The 24,072-nt window shown below is 42.1% G+C and overlaps 1 protein-coding gene across 2 annotated transcripts in view; it reads left to right on the forward strand.

The window, feature by feature from the left end:
- SPSB4 (splA/ryanodine receptor domain and SOCS box containing 4) overlaps positions 1 to 24,072 on the forward strand; it is a 320,483-nt gene that overhangs the window by 106,569 nt on the left and 189,842 nt on the right. Inside the window, exon 1 of one of the 2 annotated variants that reach the window (XM_084638712.1) lies at positions 22,790 to 22,982. The exons of the other annotated variant lie outside the window; for it this stretch is intronic. The gene's annotated coding sequence lies outside the window, so the exon portion shown is untranslated. Of the gene's footprint in view, positions 1 to 22,789; positions 22,983 to 24,072 lie in introns of those variants that run through there. 2 annotated transcript variants of the gene reach the window in all.

The following is a 24,072-nucleotide window of genomic DNA, read 5'->3' on the forward strand; positions in this document are numbered from 1 at the left end:
CACCGCAGGTCAGTGTTTTCCCCAGGAATTGAAATTAGGGGGGGTGTTCAAATTTATGGGGGGGTGGAGGGGGTCAGGGCCAATGAGGGATGAGACTATGAGGATGAAGGTGGGCTGTATGGCACCATAATAAAAACTGAAAAATGTTTCATGACCATTTTATTAGATTTAACTCATGTTTTAAAATCATTACACAAATTAATGTTGGCTACTCAAGCCTTCTATGAAGCACAACATCTACATCCTTCTTGGTTTCTTGTTATAATTTTGCAGAACTCCGTTAATGAACTTCTTGAATGCAATGTGTTCATCTTTGGTGGCTTCTCGTGTCCAGTACTTCCATTCCTTCAACTGATATGCTTATTCGTTCATTCACGTGATCAGGCAGAAAGCGACCTCTTTCAGAACACAAAATTCTGTTCAATGAAGAAAAAGAACGCTCAGCTATAGCTGTTGTGACTGGGAGTAGCAAGAGATGAATTCCTACTTCTTTCATCCCAGGAAACATAGCATAAAGATCGGGTCGAGCCACTAGTGATGATAAAAAAGAAGTTGACGTCAAATCTTCATTTATTCGTCATATGATATTCCACTCTGTGTTCAAATTCTCTATTCTGTCCTGAGCAGATGGCAGCCCCATTGCTGGTAGTGCCTCACTCCACTCAACTGTTGGTGTTTTATACGACAGGGATCTGTAAAAGCTACATAGAGGTTGATTAGAATCTAGAAGTCGCTGTTGTAAATTTTTAAGAATCAAGTCTGTGTACTTTTTTAGTTGTTTTAACAAACACTTCTTGTCCTCTTCACTTAAGGATTCAACATAAATGCCTTCATTAGTCAACTTCTGGACTGAAGTCTTTGCTTCTCCCAGTACTTTTTCAATGGATAGCTCTCTGATTGATCCAAATTTAGCTTCTATTGCTGGACATAGATCTACTACTGTTGAAGCAGATGCCTGGATGGCATTGTTTAATGACCCAAGTGGTTTCAACAGTAGACTTACGAGAGAGAATGGCAATAGTCTTCTCTGAACATAGTAGCAAAAATAATCCACCAGCCTCACTACTTAGATCCATCCCATCTTGGTAGATACTTTCCAAACTCAGTAATAATGGCTGGAGTAATTTTAAGACAACAGTCAAGGATCGCTTATGTCAAGGTTCCTCCCCCACTCTGAACTCTAGGGTACAGATGTGGGGACCTGCATGAAAAACCTCCTAAGCTTATCTTTACCAGCTTAGGTCAAAACTTCCCCAAGGTACAAAATATTACACCCGTTATCCTTGGACTGGCCGCTACCACCACCAAACTAATACTGGTTATTGGGGAAGAGCTGTTTGGACGCGTCCTTCCCCCCAAAATACTTCCCAAAACCTTGCACCCCACTGCCTGGACAAGGTTTGGTAAAAAGCCTCACCAATTTGCCTAGGTGACTACAGACCCAGACCCTTGGATCTTAAGAACAATGAACAATCCTCCCAACACTTGCACCCCCCATTTCCTGGGAAATGTTGGATAAAAAGCCTCACCAATTTGCATAGGTGACCACAGACCCAAACCCTTGGATCTGAGAACAATGAAAAAGCATTCAGTTCTTTACAAGAAGACTTTTAATAAAAAATAGAAGTAAATAGAAATAAAGAAATCCCCCCTGTAAAATCAGGATGGTAGATATCTTACAGGGTAATTAGATTCAAAAACATAGAGAACCCCTCTAGGCAAAACCTTAAGTTACAAAAAAGATACACAGACAGAAATAGTTATTCTATTCAGCACAATTCTTTTCTCAGCCATTTAAAGAAATCATAATCTAACACATACCTAGCTAGATTACTTACTAAAAGTTCTAAGGCTCCATTCCTGGTCTATCCCTGGCAGAAACCAGCATACAGACAGACACAGACCCTTTGTTTCTCTCCCTCCTCCCAGCTTTTGAAAGTATCTTGTCTCCTCATTGGTCATTTTGGTCAGGTGCCAGCGAGGTTACCTTTAGCTTCTTAACCCTTTACAGGTGAGAGGAGCTTTCCCCTGGCCAGGAGGGATTTCAAAGGGGTTTACCCTTCCCTTTATATTTATGACAGCTCATGAGAAAGCCACAGGGTTTTCCCAGGTTGGACTAATTTGAACTTCAGTCCCAGTGTATCTTCTATATTTTTCAAGATATTCTGGACTCTTGCTGAAAAAAGAATATAATGAAGACATTAAATTTATAGGTTTTTTTAAATGTCTTTTGAAGAGTCTGCAGCTTGTACTAGCGCTAGTTGGAGTAGATGGCCTCGGCAGTGTGTATAGGAGAGATTAGGGTTACACTTTTTTCTGAGCAAAGCTTGTACTCCACCATGTCTTCCAGAGAAGTTTGCAGCTCCATCAAATGCACAACCAGCCATCTGTTTGGGGTCCAATTGACAAGCATTTAACTTTTCTAAGATGTGGGTTGTCACAGATGCAGCCTATGTGTCTTCTATAACTTGAACATCTAGAAATACATCTACTGGCCTACCACTGACATCAAGATGACATACACAATGACTTAATACCTGATGCCCATTTGCATCGGTGCATTCATCAGCCATGTATGCAATTTTTTTGACTGTGGTGAGAAAGTTCTTCACTTTTTCAACTGTTGAATCTTTCACTGTTGCACCACATGCATCTAGCCAGTCAGTTGAGTTTCTTGCAGAAAGATAGCGAGCATTTGCTGGTCTTGTTCGGAACCAGTGTTCAGCTTCAGGATGAACAAGTGACAATGCACTTCACATTGGCCTCCAGTTCGTAGTGTGTGGTATCTCTTGCTTAAATAGAAAGTATGATGCCACAGCCATGTTTGTTCGCATGAACTGTGTTGTGTCTCCAGCATTCTTAACAGCCTCATTAACACTCACCAGTGTTGTCCTTGGTCAGTGGAGACTCAGAGTTCAGAGGTGCTTTCACATGAGTTCACCTCCCAGGTGGGGGGCAAAAAGGCACCTTGCTCGTTCCTCCAGCTGCTCACCGTTTGCTCTGGCCACTGTTGTTTGTTGTGCCTCCGTTCACTCCATCTCTCTGTTGCCAATGGTCCTGCGCCGTCACCTTCTGCCGCCACTTGCCACTGTGACCTCTGCGAGTTGGTCTCTTGAGGTTCCACCCAGCTCTCAGTGATTTCAGCTGAGCTCTCAGTGAGGGAACCTCGCTGCTAGTGCAGATTGGGACGTCTCTTCCACAGAAACACTGTCCCACAGTAGGTCTAAGCACTTAGACCTGATTATCAGTGATTTCAGATGTAGTGGTCACTTAACAAAACAAAAGACTATCTATGGAGCCTAATCAGCTCTGTCTTTAAACAGTGGAGAGGGGCAGGTCTAATAGTACTTGTGACTCAGGCAGACGATCATGCAAAACACTTGTCCCCACCCTCTCTCTTGATGTCCTCAATCAGCACAGGCTAAGTACAGTTCTACTGCCCTTTACTCATACAATAAGAATAACTACATTTCATGGCCCCCACCCCCCCACATTCAAGTGATTTGTAACCCAACCCCAGCCAAAATTTATCACTTGGGCAACACAGCTCTGTTTGCTGGATACCTAGGCAGATTAGCTATGAATGTAAATACAATCTGATCCTGAAGCCTTTCCCCCAGCCTCCAGCTCATCACTAGCTGTCAGGGAGAGCTCATTTAGATTTTGCTTACGAATCATAATTTGAAATTATTAGGTTGGCCAACATCACCAAAATGAATGCACTGACATTGTCGTAAAAACAAAAGTTGTATAAGGAAGCTAGTCTATGTTCATACTTTTCAAATCTATTATACTTTTTCCAATACACGTATTTTATCATACACTGTATATGCTTTTAAAGTGTGTATTAATGTTTCAATTTCAGTTCAGGTTTCCAAACAATCACTAAATTGGCAACACTGCATGTAACTAGTTCACAAAACTGGGGCGGGGGGGGGGCAGGTGGGGCATGTTGGGGAAATTCAGGGCTGGGGGGTGAAATCCCTGCTGCAGGTCGACCTCCGACATCTACAAATGCAATGCCCTTTCACACTGAAAGCTCTTTATCTCATCTTCCTTGACCTTTCAAAGAGCTCCAGTAATTGGAAATTAATCTGAGTGTTAAACTGGGTCCTTTTAGACCAGATGGCTGTCTCAGCTAGACCAGGCAATTTGATTGCTTTTTTATGTTTCTGTAAACAGCTTTTTGTTTAATCAGACACTCTCCCTCTCCCCCTCCTTTATATCACAGGTTAGAAGGACCCAGAGGAGCTTTTAAAATAAACCTACAACGGCTAAGTCAGGTTTACATGAAAACAGGTATTTATTTATATTTGTATCAAGACAACAGCCTGCAAAGCTTTGATTTTCAGGTTCTGGTTGTGTACTGGCCAACCTTTCATCCTCAGTGCTGCAACCTGAAAGGCTTCTTGTAGTTATTTGTTTATTTCTATTTTGCCTCTTTATTCATTTAATTCTCAGTTGTTACAACTATTTTTCATAGATCATCATAGATACACAGGATGAGACTATCACTCACCCAGAACACCAGCTGTGCTGGCATAAAGTGAGCTCTTATTTCCCTGTGCAGTCTCCTCACTTTGCAGCTCACAGGATGGGAAATAAAGTAGCAGGGCTGCTACTTGCCCTCCCTTAAAGCTGGGTGGGTAGGGAGGAGGTAGGTAGAGCATTGACTTTGCCCCCCAATTTGCCAGTCAGTGTGGAAGAGGAAGCAATCAGTGTCAGATGAAGAGCTGGTATAACACCAAAAGACCCCAGTTGGGATTGAACCCCGGGGTCTCTGGAGCTTAGTGCATGTGCCTCTACTGCATGAACTAAAAGTCAACTGGCTGTTAGCTAAGGCTGTAGAGCAAACTCATTAATCTCTCTCTCTAAGTGGTCTTGGTGCCACTAGCTGGGACAGAACACCACACCCAGGAGGTGTGTGGGTTACACTGGCACAGATTATTTCCCTCTTGAGGCATTGGGACAACTGTTAGTTCTGTATAAATATTAGGGCTTCTCCACATGGACACGTTGTGTGCAGCAAGCCAGGGGGGTAAATCTGCCATGCAGTAACTGGCCATGTGGACCCTGCTCCCGCACGCTAAAAGTTTCATACTGCGCTCTGACCTCTTGCTGTGTGGAGCTTTCAGTGTGCAGTAGCAGGTTCACATGGCCAGTTAGTGTGTGGTAGGCTAGCGTGCTGTAGATTTACACCCAAGTTTGCCACACACTAACTAGCAAGGATTATGTTTTGAAATTCACATCTGTTCTGTGGTTGTTACATTGCCAAGTAAGGAGAAAATCACAATGATGCCACCCTTTTTTTTCAGTCTGTAACTATGCCATTTCAATAGCATTGTCATGGCCTCTACCAGAGAGTGACAGCCAGGGCTTTTGTCTCAGTCCTCCGCTTGCTGTAGAGACTTTGTGTCCCCTCTGACTTCCTCTTTAGAACCCATCCACTGTAGTGGCTGCATCTAGGGCTCTGAAGCACCTCTCCCTGTCCCACAGAGATTCACCTCTTGCTCAAGGGTCCCCACATGGTCCTTTCCCTCATTCCACAGGATGGCTTATCCCTGTGCTTTGGTGCTATTCTTTTGTCCCCGTCTCTTGTAGTGGTCCCTCAGTCCTCTTGCGGCCCAGGAGAAATGTGGCTTCTGAGAGAGGTGGAAGTGGATGATTGCTGGGTAGTAGCTGTGCGAGATGGAGTGAAGGGAAAGAAGAGTTGGGTTAGGGAAAGGATGAATGTTTAGGTGAGGGGGAGAAATGAGAGAGTGTATGAGAAAGTGAGGGGCAGAAAATATATGGATGGAAACAAGGAGGCAAAGAACAAGCAGATATCAAAGTGTCGGAGGGAAAAAGAGAAAATAGAAGCAGGGATAACTTTAAGGGTTAAAAAAAGCAGGAGGGAGAAAAGAGCAGGAAATAAAGTAGGAATTTGTGCAGACGAGATATCCAGTAGGACTTTGAGTAAGATGACAGGAGATGATGTGAGAGGGACAATGGTGGAGTATACAGAGCTGTTTTGTTTCTGCATTTTCTCCTGAGCACTGTAAACTAGGGCCTTGAGCACCATGGGGCAAATCTGTAATGATTAGATCAGGGGTCGGCAACCTTCGGCATGTGGCCCATCAGGGTAATCCGCTGGCGGGCCGTGAGGCATTTTGTTTACGTTCACTGTCTGCAGGTGCAGCTCCCAGTGGCTGCAGAGACATACTGGCTGCCGCTTCCCACAGTTCTCATTGGCTGGGAACGGCAAACTGCAGCCACTGAGAGATGTGGTGGGACTGTGCCTGTGAACGGTCAATGTCAACAAAATGTTTCACAGCCTGCCAGCGGATTACCCTGATGGGCCGCATGCCAGAGGTTGCCGACCCCTGAATTAGATGATTTGTCCGTACTGTCGGTGCAGGCTCAGTAAACATGCAGAGAGGACCTTGCTCTTGGCTGTCTAAAAGTGTCCGCTAACAAGGCTACTAATTTTGAATGTTTTATAGGTGTAAACTAACATCCACTATGAGCTACATTAATTTCTTAGTTTACTGTAAAAATCCTTATAATTAGTGTGACTAAGCCACTGAAAGTCTTAAATATCTTAGCATGGTACTGAATCAGTGACCCTGTCATTTTACTTCTAAATTATTGAATTATGTCCTGCTAGCAATTTATTTGTTTATATTCAGGCTGTCAATTAATCGCCCTTAACACCTGCGATTAACTGAAAACAAAGGAAGGGAGGCATCGGTGGCAAGGGGGCTGAAGCCCCGTCCCAGAACGCTGTGGGAAGGGCGGGGTGGAGCCCTGAGCAGGGCTGAACCCCAGAGCCTCCAACCTCAAGCCTGTATTTGAAAATATACAAAACATCAACAAATATTTAAATAAATGGTATTCTATTATTGTTTAACAGTGCGATTAAAACCACGATTAATCGTGATTAATTTTTTTAATTGCTTGATAGCCCTAGTTTAAATGTTTTATTTTAACAGACTAGGGACGAATTGTGTGTGTGTGTGTGTGTGTGTGTGTGTGTGTGTGTGTGTGTATTCTTCACTATGCCAGCACTACTGATCACAGAAGAGCCATCAGAAGAGCTTCGAAAGAGTTTTGATACAATGAATGTAAGACACAGTTGCATTTTAATGCAGTAACATTGTACAGCCAGTGGGATGATAAACACACACCATATGAAGGTCCAGATTCCTGTCCTTGTGTGGTGGCCTTGTTGATTGCACCTAGTAAATCACAAGATGACACGGTATACAGTCTATATATGTTTTTGGATAGACTGAAATAAAGTAGTTTCTATACTATTGATTCCCCCCAGCCTCACCTAGCAATGGCTTTGATATCTCTGGTGATTATTATGTGTATAGCCAACGTCAAGTGTACAATGATAGATTATTATTGATTTTATAACTTACATTTTTATGCTGTCCATCACCATAGTATCTGGTGCCTTGTGAGGCAGGAGTTGTGACACTCAAGATTTTAATAAACTCCTGTGTGGCTTTGCAGCATTACCTATTAGTTGGGAACCAAGATTTAGTCAGTCAAAAAGGCCTGTGCAAAGAGGTTCTGCTTACTGTTCTTCTAAATGGGCCAGGTTTGTGGTTAGTTGTGCAGTAGTACCACAGCTAAACCAGCAGTCAGATAGGCGTGAGTTCAACCATTCTGTATAGCTCACCAGTTATCTCTGGGTTTTTTTTTTTTTTCAATTGTTCCATCCTACCAATTAATGATTGCATCAACATTAATTTCCTTGGCCAGTTTGTCAGGATTACCTGAAAAAAAGCTTTCAGAGTTTGCTGACTTTGGTTTATGGCTGAAGTTGGGTGTTTACATTGTTCCAGTGGAGTTGCCTAACTTAACTGCATGATGTGTTACCAGGTGGGAGTTTCCAGATAGAAAAGCTGACTGCTATCTTGGCTAGGATATAAAAGAGCATTACTTTTCTTCTCTCCACCACTTCCCTTAAAAGCAGTAACCTTTCATCCTCAGGAATACCACATTATCAGGGCAATGAACTTTAAAGAACTAACAGCTTTTAGGTTCTGCAAAACCTGATTTATGGTTCATTTGCAGGTGTGGCATAATGTGAGAAATAAATATAAAATCTCTCACTAAAATTACTGCTGTGTTTGATTGGTAGGGAAACAGAGCTGCTTTAGATACTCTCTCCATAATTACAAGTGACATCAGTCAAACTAAATTAAAGGAACCCTGCAAAGATAAAAACCATACCTATATGGAATGTAGGTATATGAGTAAATAATGTATAATTAGTATAACATTCCCTTTGTACTTCAAATCCTTCAGCTTTTAGAGTAAAACCCAGACCTATAGCATTTAATCCCTGAAATTAGCTAACTTCAGTGTTTAAATGCAATGGGTCTGGGTTTGACTCTGTTTGCTATTGTCTGAAAAGACTGAAGGGAGCTGAAATACGGAAAGGGGAATGTCATACTAAGCAAATAATACTTAAGATCTACCGGTCATTAGCAAAGGGAAATATCCCCACACAATTACATAGTACAACATATTTGTTTACTTAAAAACATTTTAAACAATGCCTGAAATACTTTACAAAGTAACTATTTATTAAAACAAAACTCTTAGTACAACTATCAGTACTGTCCTTCCTATGCAGACTTTGTTTATTATTTGTACTTTCACACTCCTAATATTTTTGCTTATGTGGTGTGTGTTCATGGAACATGCCACCTTCCCAATTCTCTGTTTATCCCTTCTTGGCTCATGGATATCTGATGGATTGATATGTGTTTGAAAACTGTGAAGTCATGCCGTGTCAGTCTCCCCACTAAAGTTTCTTATGAAAAAGTTCTACAGAAATTAAAATGGATTAAACCGTTAGCATGTAATAGAAATTTCATAGGGATCTGCAGATGGTACCCCAAAAATGTGGAATTTCAGTAGAGCATAATACCTGTTTTATAAGTCTTGAACCATCATATGGAATTCTATGGCATGGATATCATTTTCTGTTACATTCTATAGGATGGTTTATAAACAATAAACCTATATGCCATACAATTTTATCCAGTAATCTCAGGCCTGATGACTTGTGATTGAACTAGCACATATCCTTGAGAAAGAGAGTCAGTTATGAGTTTGAGTCCAAAATGAGAGAATTTACCATAACCCTTAGTAAACTGTTCCAGCTGTAATTACCCTTATAGTCACACAGTTTCTTCCACAAAACTGAAAGATCAAGGGTAAAATTTGCAGTCACTATGTGACTTAGAAGCCTAACTCCTCTTTTCAAGAGTGACTTTGGCACTTTAGGAGCTTTTGTTCTATTTACATTCAATGAGACTCAGGCCCATTTTTGTTTTTTAGTTTATATAATCCTTCCAATCAGCCATCTTTGCTATATTTAGATCCCATCCAGCTCCCATTGAAGTTAATGAGGATTTTTGAATTGAGATCTTATGTGAAATGCTTCTTCCCCACACCCTTTTCATTAGATTTTTTTTAAAGTCCCTAAATAATGTAAGAGTTCATTTTAAAATGTTTTATTGAATGTGAATGCATGTATTGTGATGCCAGTTGTCTAATCAGGAATACTATTGATCTTGTTCTTATGCCAACAGAATTGTTCTGCTTCCTCTGTGTTTTCTTCACCTTCAGTATCCGCTGAGAGTGACTCCATTATCTAGAGCCACATTAATTTATAGGTTGAAATACAAAATGTCTGACTTAAGGTTCTCCTTTGTGAAACCTTGCTTAAACTACAGTTTAATGGGGGGTGAATTTTTCCAGTGTGTATAAATAATGATGGGCCAGTCAGGTGTGGGAAGGAGTATTATCTGAAATGATTTTAAACCCCATGCTGCAATTTAATCTGATCTCAATATCAATGCTGAATCTTTTTTCACTGTTAAATTGCAAATAAAAAACTCACGTGTTTTCATTTGTCTGCAGTAAATGACTCAAAGCATTTCCCTCTAACTCTCTTTCCTTCTTGTCTTGATTACCCAAATCTGAATCCTTAGCACAGAGGGGCAGATTGTGATAGCCTTACCCATAATTGTCCTGCCTGATCGAGAAAAGCCCTTAAGCATGTGCTTAAATGTAAATAAGTGAATACGTTTTCAGTTAATCATGTGTCACAAATTGCAAGGCCAGAAGGGACCACCAGATCCTCTAATCTGAACTCCTCTACATCATAGACCACTAAACACCACCTAGTACCCCCACACCAAGCCCAATAACCAAAATTAGATCAAAGTATTTAAGGAGACTCAGATCCCTCAGGAGGCTAAACTATTATGTGCCACCGGCAGAGAATAGGAGGGACTGAGGTGCCACCAGTGACCAAGGCCCCCGCAAAGGCAGGGAATTGATAAAGTGAGATATATGCAGATAATCCTGCCAAGTGATCCAGGCCCCTTGGTGTGGGAGGGGATTGCCTTCCTCTGTAGCTAGGGTCCTGCTAATCTGACCTTGGGAAAAATTCCTTCTTGACCCTCAATAGGGTGATCAGTTAGCTGAGCATGTGAGCAAGACCCTCCAGCCAAGCACAGGAGAAGGAATTCAGAACCACTTCAGAGCATTGGCCCACCATGTCCAGTGTCCAATCTCTAGCCACAGCCATCTCTGATGCTTCAGAAGGAGACAATAAAAACCAAACAGAATACATGGGGTGGAAAAAAAAATTCCTTCCGGATTCCTACTGATGACTGACAGGTGCCCCGAAGCACGAGATTTTAGTAATATGTGACAGGAACTGGAAGGGACCATTCAGGGTGGTTGAGCTCAGCCCCCGTGAGGCTGTTCCAGAACCTTGCTTGTCAGATGGCTACAAAATGTATTTCTCTCCTAAATTTATTCATTGACATTTTAAACCAATTTGTTCTTGTGCCAACGTTGTCGTTAGCTTTAATAGCTCTTTTCTCGCCCTGGCTTTTACCCCTATATATATTTATAGAGAGCAATCACATCCCCTCTCAGCCTTCGTTTTCTAGCCAAAGAAGCCAAGCTCTTTTAGTCTCCTGTCATAAGATAGGCCTTCCATTCCCCTGATCATCCTAGTACTCCTTCTCTGCACCTGTTTTAGTTTGAATTCATATTTCTTGAACATGGGTGGCATACTTACGTGAATTGGAACCAGTGAGGGACCTCACTCCTTAGAGTCCTGCTGACTTCATTGGAGCTACTTCTGGACTAAGGTACTGCTCAATGTGACATGGGTGGGAAAATCTGGTTTTTAGTGAACTACAATAGCTTTATACTCTTACATAAAAGTTTTGCCAGCTTTTCAAATGCAAACCCGTTAACACTGGCTGTCATGTACATCTCATACACTGTAGGTTGCAGGCTGCTACTAGCAGGCTGGCTCTTTTAGCAGATATGGACTGTCGACCTAGCTTCCTTCCCAGAGAGATACAGCAGAGATGTGTTCACTTGAAGACACTTTAATGCACTGTCCAGAATGTCTGTTGTGACCTTTAGGTATGTTACGCATGGCTCCACCTAGTGGCTGTACAGTAAAATACAGTTTAGTATTCCATTACATCTCTCCTTTTAAGTTTTACATTCCTACCATTTACAAAATGTACACTACCATGCTATTTTTAAAGTTCAGTATGGCTCAGTCTGTTGTCTCTGTATCATATTCATTTTCTAATTGTATGACCTGAACATGTAAGAACTTCGTCATCTGTCTGTCCATTAGTTACAATGACTAGCTGTGGTTGGTCTGGAATCTTTGTCGTCGTCTTATTATTCTGCATCTGCCATCTGTAGAGTTTATTCTGGTTGTTCTTTATGAGGAATAAGTTGTAGTTGTTGATGGTTTCTGTTGAACTCTCCACTGTCGGTCTCGATCAGATATGATCTGGGCAAAGAATACTTTTTCTATGACAGCTGGAGTTGTCCATCCTTTTTCTCCATCCAGTTTGACACATACACAGTGACCAGATTCTGGACCCAAAATTCTTTTAGTGCGTGACATCTGTTATAAAAGTGTTCGTAAGCTCTTTTTGCCTTTTTATCCAATTTAGTTACTCTATATGTCTGGCAACTTTGGAGATAACTACTGTTCCAACTGTGGAAAAGAAGCTGTGAGTTGTCTTCCTATCAGGAGTTGTGCTGGACTATATCCAGTGTCTGCTATTGGTGTTGATCGATAGCTCAGAAGAACAAGGAATGGATCTTCCTGATGTAGGATTTTCTTGGGTGTCTGTACAGCTTTTTCAGCCTCTCCATTCACTTGTGGGTAATGCTAGCAATATGATCAAAATAATATTTTGTTCAGAATGACTTAAATTATACTGCAGGGAATTGTGGTCTGTTGTCTATCACTAGTTCTGGAATATTCAAGTAAGCAAAAGTGTACTTCAGTTGCACAATAACATTGCCACTTGTTATGTCTTTCAAGTACATTCTTTCTATATACCTGAAAAAAATATGCCACTATGACTAGGTAAGGATGTCCGCTGAATTCACATAAATCTGCAGCTAGTCTCTTCCAAGGTACTTCTGGTAGAAGTGGTTGTATACAGTATGGTTCTACATGGTCTCTGAAGCTCATTTGTACTGGATCTCCTTTCAAAAGTCTAATATCATCAAATACTAGGTTGAGTTTTTCCACCTTTTTCAGTAGGCCCAGCCTGGCTGCTACATTGTAGCTGAGAAGGTTGTTGGTCTTTGATCTTTAGCTCTCATGCACTCTGAATGCATAGCTTGTGTCCTTTGCAGTGATGTTGTAGCTGTTTTGGTCCCAGGATGTTATAGAGACTTGGTGGGTGAGGTAATATAGTTTATAGCTTTTGGCATTTTAAGTTGTTTCTGTGGTGAACTGACCTATGCAGTTTAGAATCATTCAGGGCTAAGCAAGGCAAGACTGTTAGGTGATTTCATGAATGTTCAGTTTCATTCTCCAGGCAGGCCCTGTATCATCACACATGTTTTTGACTGTCTGTAATCTAATCATATTTAGTTCTCTCATTGCTTTTGTGTCCATATTTTATGGATTTACTTCACCTTTATTTCACTTCACACATCCTGAGCTATAAAATTTTTCCACATCTTGTACATTTATTTTGAAAGGCTCTGTAGTTTGCCTGGAGTTTGTCCCTCTTAGCCTCAAGGGCATTATGCTAATTAACTATAGCACTCATGCTGTATCTGTTCACAGCTTTTAATCTAGTTTCTTGCTTTTCAGATTTGTCAAACTTGTTTTGCCATTTCACAGGTTCAGACTGTTTTGCTATTTGGATAGCTGTGTTTAGGGTTAAATCTGTCTTCAGCGGTAATTTCTGGGAAAGGTTCTTGTCTGCAAGACCTATGATTAACCATCTCTGATATTTTCATGGTTTGCATTGCCAAAATCACGATTTTTCTGACACTGCATGCAAAATAAAAGACTTAGTATTTTTTCTTGTTTCTTGAATTCTTTGGTAAAACATGCTCTTTCATAAGCCATATTTCTCTGAGATGTAAAGTGTGCATCAGACATAGCCAGAACCCTGTCATTGTCATCTTTGTGGTTGTCTTCAGTAAAGTCAAAGGATTTAACGTTATACTCTGCTTGCTTTCTCGTAGCATATATTAAAGATATCTGAATATCTCCAGTTTTCGTGTGGAATTTTGTAGCAATTTTAAATCTTGAAAAATACTGTCTCCAGTTTGTCCATTGTGAAGGTTTGTCAAAACTGAAATTATCTGGGGCATTGAAGAGTGGCATGTTGATGAGATATTGCAGCCTTTGTTGTTGTTGGGTTGTGGCTTTTTTTGTTTTGTTTTTTGGTCTGCAACCTTTGTTGCTGTTTTCCTTATGTTTCTGATGTCCTCTGGCACTGGCTTATTTCTGATACCATGTCATGGACACCTTGTACACAGAAGTTTGCACAGCTTCTACTAGCAGGTCATGCTCTTGGACTGGCGACAGAGCTTCCTTCCCAAAGAGATACACCAGACGTGTGTTCACTTCAAGACACTTCAATGCACTGCCAGGAATAGCTGTTGTGAGCTGGTTAAATTATGTTATATATTGTGCCACATAGTGGCTGAATGGTATAATGCAGTTTAGCCTTCCATTATACGAGTGCAGTGGTCATGACCCCCTTACCAGTAATGGAATGTGTCCGCTCTTACCTCCCCCCACTTCCATTACTGCACAGTTGGCTCAGCAGAGGAGCTTTGGCTGAAGGGGGAGCTGGGAACAGAACTGGGGATAGGGGATCAGCCAGGGCTAAAGGCGGAGCTGGCCTGGAGGTGGAGAGGGAATGAGGGCAAAGCTGGGCTGGGGTTGGAGCAGGGGGCAGAGTGGAGCCGTGGCTGGGGCCGGAGCTGGGCTGGGGGCAGAGCAGGGCTGCTGCCGGGATGGAGCTGGGCTGGGGGTGGAGCAGGGCTGGGTGGTACTCTCTTTCTGTCCCCTATGGGGGCTGATCCGGGCCCTGCAGCACACCTCCCCAAACATTCCTCCTCGCCCACGTAGGGGACCAGTATCCCATAGTTTGGGGACCAATGCACTAGTGAGTACCATGATATGGAAGTAAAAATAGCCTTTGTTACTTTAAATACATTAACCAATTCCCAAAAGTGTTTATGTTTTTTTAATGGGCACTTAAACTCTGTATCAGGTTTTACAATAACATACATTTCCTAGTAATGCCATCTATAGGATAGTTCATGTGTAATTTTGGTAATATTTCATACATTATGTGGTTGCTGCTTCTGAGTTCTCTGCCAATCAGTGTATAACACAATAAGATAATGTACTCGTATCTCACCTCAGGAAATGTCTGTTTTCGTTCTGCCCTAAGCCACAACTAAAAAGAAATTGTCTGGTCTTATCCTAATGCTTGACAGAAATTAATCTAAATTAAAAAAATAATAAAAAAAAAACCACCTCAGCAATTTAGAACCAATCATATTTGCTGTCCTGGGGGCTTCATTTTTTGCAGCCTGAGGGCTTCATTTAGAACCAGTCATATCTGCAGTCCTGGGGGCTGGAAAAGCTGGCTTTTATATTCCAGGTAGTATTTCAAGTAGCGGTAGAGCTCCGTGAATAATTCACAAAATATAATTTATTCAAAATGTTGCTTTTTTTAATGTTTGTTCATTGTCCTTAAAAAGACTGTAGAATTCTCAGACTTATTAATTATTTGAAACGATTCCCAGATTTCTTCAGCAAATAATTCTGGCTTACAGGTCACCTGGTGAGCAGAGCAGTTTGTTGTGAATATTTGCTGGTCACACTGTGTTGACTTGGGCCCCTGTTTTGCAAGTTGTTTGAAGCAGGTAGACCTCTGCTTTATACTCTTATATGAAAGTCCAGAAGGATTGACATTAAAGTGAGACTACAAATGTGCTTAAAATTAAATATGTTATGTAAGTCTTTGCAGGATAAGGCCTTAGTTGCATAAATCAAATGATAGTATTTTCTGTTATCAGATTGGATAACTTTCCAACACCATGCAAATTTCTAACTGAATATACAGTTCAAAACTTACTTTCAACAAATATTTGAGCTTTGAAGCTTAAAAGTCACTTTTCAGAAGTATTAGCATGACCAAACCTCGAACATTTGAATGTTTGCAGACATCAGACCAATGAGTTGTGGACTCAAGTAGAAATTGCTTCTGTGTTAATTACTTTTCATTAAACACTCAGAACCTGATCTGCATCCCACTGAATCCAGTGGAAGTCTTTACTCAGGCCCCAGTTCTGTGAGGTTACACTCTATGCATGTGTGTAGTCCCACTGATGTCAATGAGAGGACCTGTGTGCATAAAGTTGAGAACGTGTGTCTGTGTTTTAAGGATCAAGGTCTTGGTGTTATTTGGCAAGGGTTTGTGGGGCATTGCACTGTACCCAGAACTAGCAAGTATTTATTGCTTCATAAACACCCCCATCCCAAACAGAAAGCAGCTAAAGCAAATCCTTGTCACAGACATGCATCTTCTGTTAATTTTCCATTTTGAGGAAGCAAGGGAAACTTTATTGCATTCTTGTAGCACAGATTTGACATTGAGCTAGTCAGAGAGGAGCATGGCAGTTGGTCCCACAGGTGTGCAAAGATACTGTAGAGCCGAAGAATAGTATGCATGCGTGGGGGTGGGGGGACAGGAGGAGGGAGGCCTTTGCACAGCTTGCTAAAGCCTGTATAATAAGAATAACAATGTATGTTTGGTATCCCATTTAAGATCAATTGATTTCCTCTCCTAGCAGATTGGGCAGATTGTTCCATCTGCTAGGCAACTACTAAAAGAATGAATTTAGAAACAAGATGAGTTGTGCATTATTTTAAAGCATGATCAGTGGTCTTTATCTTTTTTAGGAAATTGAATTTTATGTTGAGATTGGAACTCTGCTTGAATGAAGTAGAGATGTATCTAAATCTTTTATTGGCAGAAAAAATATGAAGCAGTAAGGTGTTTTTCCTCCTTGTGAATACTGGCACTTATATCTTGCTTTTATTTTCAAGTGTTTTACCAACATTAACTAATTAATCCTCACAACACTTTGGGTTAGGGAAATATTATTAGAGCTCAATGAAATATAAGTAGCAGGCTATGGGTGAGTCAGAGAAATGTCTGGCTTCAGATTTTCAAGTTTGTGGAAGTAGAATAGCTTTATGAAATCTTGTGTGTACATTTTTTTTCCTTTATGAATATTGTGAACACTTGCATATTTTGTGGCAAAGTTTTGATTGCTTTTTCTGATTTTGGAGTTTGGTTGGAGGATTATATAAATCATATGTCACTTTACTGATTAGCTGAATCTACCCAGTATTATAAGGAGTCTATCAGACCCATTTTGACACATTGTATGAGGCAGTGGCTGTGTTTTGTCTGCTGTCTCTACGACAATCTGAAAATAATCTTAGTAGCCACAGAGAATGGTTCTGCAGTGCTCACTGCTGTCTGAATGCCTGTTTATTGCCACCATTCACAAAGACCATCCAGGATTTTGGTGGAGCAAAGCATGATGTCCTCTGAAATCTCCAGAGTTCATTGTGGTCCATCCTCCAGAGAGGTAGCGGACCATTAATACTTCCCTGCTAGAAAACAATATCAAGCAAGAATGTTGGCAGACTGAGTCTGTCATAGAGCATGTTGACTAGAAATAACTGCAATTTGCACTGACTAATACAGTATGTGTATTATTCTGATCTTGTAAATAATACCTTCATGAGAAGCAAGATACTCTCCCATTAGAAATAGTAGCATGACAGTCACTTATCTTCTTTTCGACATTCTGTAGCTAATAAATACATCAGTGTTTCCCAAACTAGGGCCGCCGCTTGTTCAGGGAAAGTCTCTGGCGGGCCTGTGATTTGTTGATCTGCCGTGTCCGCAGGTTCGGCCGATCGCGGCTCCCACTGGCCGTGGTTTGCTGTGCCCAGCCAATGGGGGCTGCGGGAAGTCGTGCGGGCCGAGGGACGTACTGTCCGCTGCTTCCTGCAGCCCCCATTGGCCAGGCACAGCGGGAGCAGCAATCGGCCGAACCTGAGGACACGGCAGGTCAACAAACCGTCCGGGCCCACCAGGGGCTTTCCCTGAATAAGCGGTGTCCCAAGTTTGGGAAATACTGGCCTAACTAATAGGTCATTGAATGTAAGCATGGTATTGTAATAATGCCAGATGATAGGAACTAGCCTGTGAGTAAAATTATCACTCTGTTCAGTACATTAGGGAGGTCAATTTGCATCATTCGTATTGTGCAAGTAAAAATCTGACCATATTTAAAAAGTCTTTCATGTTGGTGTGCACAGTGGTCTAAATTTCAGTTAGTGGAGTGATGTCTGTTACTTAATCTGGGGTGTGTGTGGGTTTCTAATCATGCTGGTGAAAATGAAAACATTTACACACAGATTAGCTGCAAATACCTTTGCTATAGAACCGTGGTTTTCAACCTGTGGTCCGCAGACTCCAAGGGGGCTGCAGAGCACCTCAAAGGGGTCTGCAAAAGATTGTTGTTACCATAAAACAAGAGTTTTTCAACCTGTGGTCTGCAGTCCCCTGGCGTTCCGCAGACTATGTCTAAGATTTCCAAAGGGGTCAGCACCTCCATTGAAAATTTTTAGGGGACTGCAAGTGAAAAAAGGTTGAAAACCACTGTTATAGTATATTTAGAATTGATTGTGAAAGTTGTGGAGCAATAACCATTTAAAATTTCTTGGCCCTCCATACCTTGAGTGTTCACATGGTAATAGACTTATGGTATTAGCCTTTATTTTTTCTTGGCTGTCAATAAAAAATAAATGTGACATACTGAAACTATTTTAGACCTATAGTATATTAAATTGCCAAGTCTAACCTATTTGTGGGTTACATTTGGCATGCAAGTTGTACTTGTCATATTCTAAGAACTCACGTGTGATTATGCTTTCCTGAGCTGAGGGTTAGATGAAGATTAGTGAGAACATCAAAGCTGCAGTTAAACTGAAGAAAGATGAGTTTAAGCCAAGTCATTAGAGATCCCTTTGAAGTGATTACAGATTAAGCACTGTCTCTTTTAAGTGGGATACTTATCTCCCTTTCAATATTTAAGTAATAAAACACGACTGGCAGTGCTTTTCTGGGGGATTATGGCATGCCTCTGGTGTGTTGTAAGGCATGAGCCAAAGACCGAGTAACTTCAACTGCTGCAAACTGTAGTAATCCCTCAAACGCAGTGCTGGACTATTTTACTGCTAGGATGAAATGAAAATTTTTAAAGGAGAAAAGGTCACACTGTGTATGTGTAGTAATTCAGTGGACAGTACTGTGACCCCACTGACAGCCAATCAGAAAATATCCTTTGGACTGGGTTGCAAAACCATTGTTAGTGATAGGGTTTTCTGAATTGGTAATTCTTCCGTTTTAGGATAGATAATGGACCCTTTCTTTTCCTTCAAAATATTTTAGTTACATTTTGTAGTCTATACGTTTAAAATGCACCCCATTACAAATTATCCCTCAAGAAAACCACTGTATTGCTCTTTTCTGTATGTCTATATATCTCACTGCATCACTGGTATTATGTAAGGCATGAATCTAACCTAATGTCTATCTTTACTCTTTAGGGTTTGCATTGTGAGGAAATAAATTTGAGCAACTTTTATGAGGATATGACATACACCATAATAATGTAAATTGGGTTCCATTAAAATCTCAACATTTACCACTGGAAACATTATTTCTGGACAATATCCTTGTGTAAGGATGGCAAGCTCCCTTCAGACAGTAGTTACCTGAAACTGTAAAGATTGATGGCCTAATAACTTAAAGGATCTGACTCCCCGCCCCTTAATTTCAATAGTCTTTCTCAATAGAACCATCGGAGACAGGCCACATAAATGCTAGTGGCTGTGCAGCACCACAGGCATTAGAATAACGGAATGACAGGACTGGAAGGGACATCGAGAGGTCATCGACTTCAGTCCCCTGCACTCAAGGCAGGACTAAGTATTATCTAGACCGTCCCTGACAGATGTTTGTCCTGCTCTTAAAAATCCCCAATGATGGAGATTCCACAACCCTCCCAGGCAATTTATTCCAGTGCTTACCCACTCTGACAGGAATTTTTTCCTCATGTCCAACCTAAACCTCCCTTGCTGCAATTTAGGCCCATTGCTTCTTGTCCTATTCTCAGAGTTTAAGAAGAACAATTTTTCTCCCTCCTTGTAACAACCTTTTAGGTACTTGAAAACTGTTATCATGTCCCTTCTCAGTCTTCTCTTCTCCAGACTAAACAAACCCAATTTTTTCAATCTTCCCTCATAGGTCATGTTTTCTAGACTGTTAATCATTTTTGTTGCTCTTCTCTGGACTTTCTCCAATTTGTCCACATCTTTCCTGAAATGTGGCACCCAGAACTGGACACAATACTCCAGTTGAGGCCTAATCAGTGTGGAGTAGAGTGGAAGAATTACTTCTTGTGTCTTGCTTACAATACTCCTGCTAATATGTCCCAGAATGATGTTTGCTTTTTTTGCAACAGTGTTACCCTGTTGACTGATATTTAGCTTGTGATCCACTATGAACCCCAGATCCCTTTCCACAGTAGTTCTTCCTAGGCAGACATTTCCCATTTTGTATGTGTGCAACTGATTGTTCCTTCCTAAGTGGAGTACTTTGCATTTGCACTTATTGAATTTCATCCTATTTAGTTCAGACCATTTCTCCAGTTCGTCCAGATCATTTTGAATTTTAATCTTATCCTCCAAAGCACTTGCAACTCCTCCCAGCTTGGTATCATCCGCAAATTTTATAAGTGTATTCTCTATGCCATTATCTAAATCATTGATGAAGATATTGAACAGAACCGGACCCAGAACTGATCCCTGCGGGATTCCACTCATTATGCCCTTCCAGCATGACTGTGAACCACTGATAACTACTCTCTGGGAATGATTTTCCAACCAGTTATGCACCCACCTTATAGTAGCTCCATCTAGGTTGTATTTCCCTAGTTTGTTTATGAGACATTCATGCGAGACTGTATCAAAAGTCTTACTAAAGTCAAGATATACCACATCTACCACTTCCCTGCACCCACAAGGCTTGTTACCCTGTCAAAGAAAGCTATCAGGTTGGTTTGACATGATTTGTTCTTGACAAATCCATGATGACTTTTATTTATCACCTTATTATCTTCTAGGTGTTTGCAAATTGATTGCTTAATCGATTGGTGGACTATAAAAAGAAAATGAATAGAGTTGAATTAATCTGCAAAAAGCACAGCGAGCTAGTCTGCTTGGGCCTAAATTTTCAAAAGGTAGCTCTCAGTACTATTGTAGTGGGGTGGCTGCCCCACTCCCATGCCAGATTGGGTTACAGCAGGCCAGAGCGGCTGCACAAGGTGGCAGCCAATCTGGGAGGGCCTGTTAGAGAGTCAATCAGGGCTGAGCAAGAGGCAGCCAATCAGGGCCAGGCTAGGCCCTATATAAAGGCTGCCCAGGCAAGAGGCAGTCAGTGTCTCCCAGACCTTCAAAGGGAAAGGTCTGTCTCCTGAGTGAGGAGACGAGCACCTGGGACAGCGCAGTGCTGGGCAGGTTCAGGGGAGCAGAAGGGAATCATAGAATATCAGGGTTGGAAGGGACCTCAGGAGATCATCTAGTCTAACCCCCTGCTCAAAGCAGGACCAATCCCCAACTAAATAATCCCAGCCAGGGCTTTCTCAAGCCTGACCTTAAAAATATCTAAGGAAGGAGATTCCACCACCTCCCTAGGTATCGCATTCCAGTGTTTCACCACCCTCCTAGGGAAAAAGTTTTTCCTAATATCCAACCTAAACCTCCCCCACTGCAACTTGAGACCATTACTCCTTCTTCTGTCATCACCTACCACTGAGAACAGTCTAGATCCATTCTCTTTGGAACCCCCTTTCACGTAGTTGAAAGCAGCTATTAAATCCCCCCTCATTCTTCTCTTTCGCAGACTAAACAATCCCAGTTCCCTCAGCCTCTCCTCATAAGTCGTGTGTTCCAGTCCCCAATGCATTTTTGTTGCCCTCTGCTGGACTCTTTCCAATTTTTCCACATCGTTCTTGTAGTGTGGGACCCAAAACTGGACACAGTACTCCAGATGAAGTCTCACCAATGTCGAATAGAGGGGAACGATCACGTCCCTCAATCTGCTGGCAGTGCCCCTACATATACATCCCAAAATGCCATTGGCCTTGTTGGCAACAAGGGCACACTGTTGGCTCATATCCAGCTTCTCGTCCACTGTAATCCCTAGGTCCTTTTCTGCAGAACTGCTGCCGAGCCATTCGGTCCCTAGTCTTTAGCGGTGCATGGGATTCTTCCGTCCTAAGTGCAGGACTCTGCACTTGTCCTTGTTGAACCTCATCAGATTTCTTTTGGCCCAATCCTCTAATTTTTCTAGGGCCCTCTGTATCCTATCCCTACCCTCCAGCGTATCTACCTCTCCTCCCAGTTTAGTGTCAACTGCAAACTTGCTGAGGGTGCAATCCACACCATCCTCCAGATCATTTATGAAGATATTGAACAAAACTGGCCCCACGACCAACCCTTGGGGCACTCCACTTGATACCAGCTGCCAAGTAGACATGGAGCCATGGATCACTACCCGTTGAGCCTGACAATCTAGCCAACTTTCTATCCACCTTATAGTCCATTCATCCAGCCCATACTTCTTTAACTTGCTGGCAAGAATACTGTGGGAGGCCGTGTCAAAAGCTTTGCTAAAGTCAAGGAACAACACGTCCACCACTTTCCCCTCATCCACAGAGCCAGTTATCTCATCATAGAAGGCAATTAGTTTAGTCAGGAATGACTTGCCCTTGGTGAATCCATGCTGACTGTTCCTGATCACTTTCCTCTCCTCTAAGTGCTTCAGAATTGATTCCTTGAGGACCTGCTCCATGATTTTTCCAGGGACTGAGGTGAGGCTGACTGGCCTGTAGTTCCCAGGATCCTCCTTCTTCCCTTTTTTAAAGATTGGCACTACATTAGCCTTTTTCCAGTCGTCCAGGACTTCCCCCGATTGCCATGAGTTTTCATGAAACTCCAGCCCAGTACCTGCCAGGCTGCAGGCCCTGATAGAAGGGCCCACAAGGTGCAGAGGGGAAGCGGCCCAGGGAGGAGAGGCGGACAAGGGGAGCGAAGGAGGGCAGGGAGGCTGCTGCCAGAAGGTCCCTGGGCCAGGACCCAGAGTAGAGGGCGGGCCTGAATCCCTCCCCTTTCCCCTTGTATTACACCCAGCTGTTAGAAGTGGCCATAGCGGACTGCACCCGACCTCTGACAGAAGGGGTTAGACTTTGAGGGTGTGGTTGGCCACTGTGGCAGGGGCGAAGCGGAAAGACTGCTGTTAACCCCCCCACACCCTCACCCCCGGAAGGGGGTGAGCATGGACTAGGGGGCACCGGAGGGCAGTGTCCTGAAGACGCCGCTGTGAGAAGGGAGCAACGCAGGTCCAGACGCCAACAGAGGGCCAGAGACGGATGGGACACCACCAGCGGAGGGTGCTTCACATGGACTGAGCTAATTGCCGGAGATACCAACAGGAAGCTCTGTGGTGGTGAGTCCCAAAAGCATGACAACTATATTCAAAGCACCAGACCCACTTCCACTTAGTTCCGCACACAGGCTGTTAAAGATTTTGGTGACAGAGTATCAGTAAAAGGACTGGAAGACATTACATACTCTTTCTCAGCCTAACAGGCTGTAAAAAAGGGCTAAAACTTTCAAACTGGGATGCCTAAATTTGGGTATCTATATCCATATTTAGACATGAAAATATGTAGACTGACTTTCAGAGGTGCTGAATTTAGTGGGAGCTGCGACTGCTCAGTGCTTCTGAAAATCAGTCTATTAAAGTGCTATATGTAAATATAGATGCCTAACTTCAGACACTCAATTTTAAGATTTGAGTCTAGGATTCTAGTATATCACTCTCTGGATGTCTTTGTCGGCCATGTCCAGGAAAGATGTTTGCCTCCTATTCCTCCCCATTCCCTTCTTAATCTATCCCAGTGCCCCATAGTTCTAGAAGTGAATTGTTTCTGCAGTTCAATATCCTTATGTTAGAAAGAGCATATTTTCTTTGCAGTCCATATCTGGTAATGCAGTGCAGACCCAACTGTTGCCCAGTCATGGTCACTTTCAGGTTTCGGAACTAAAGGCTTTGCTCATGGTTAAAGTTATAGCTCATTTATTTATGTTGTTAATAACAAGAATACTGATTAGCATTTAATAAAAGCTGTCACCACTTTAACCAGAGGTGATTAATCTAAAACATGGGCTCTCTGTTTCTCCACTGTGCTTAACCAACACTGGCAGTATGTTGATCATAACCTTAGTCTCAATCCTTTGCAGCCTCAAATTTACGAATGTATTAAATTTTTGTAATTCACAGCAAATCTCCACTTTGGCATTTATAAATAAAATATAAAAGAATGGTTCAAACTGGAAATCAAATCTCAACGAAAAGATATAAAGATTCAGTTCAGCCTCCTAATGACTCAATTTAAGCCTCAGCCCACAGTTCAGCTTCCTCCTCCCTCCTGCTTGCAGTGGTGAGGAGGAGATCAAGTCAGCCCTACCCTTGCTGCAGAGCATTTGCAGAGGAAGGTGGCAGTGGCTAGCACACACTCAAAGTGAAGGTGTGT

This window comes from Lepidochelys olivacea (genome assembly GCF_965140295.1).
Source record: "Lepidochelys olivacea isolate rLepOli2 genome assembly, chromosome: 9".
Lineage (NCBI taxonomy): Eukaryota > Metazoa > Chordata > Testudines > Cheloniidae > Lepidochelys > Lepidochelys olivacea.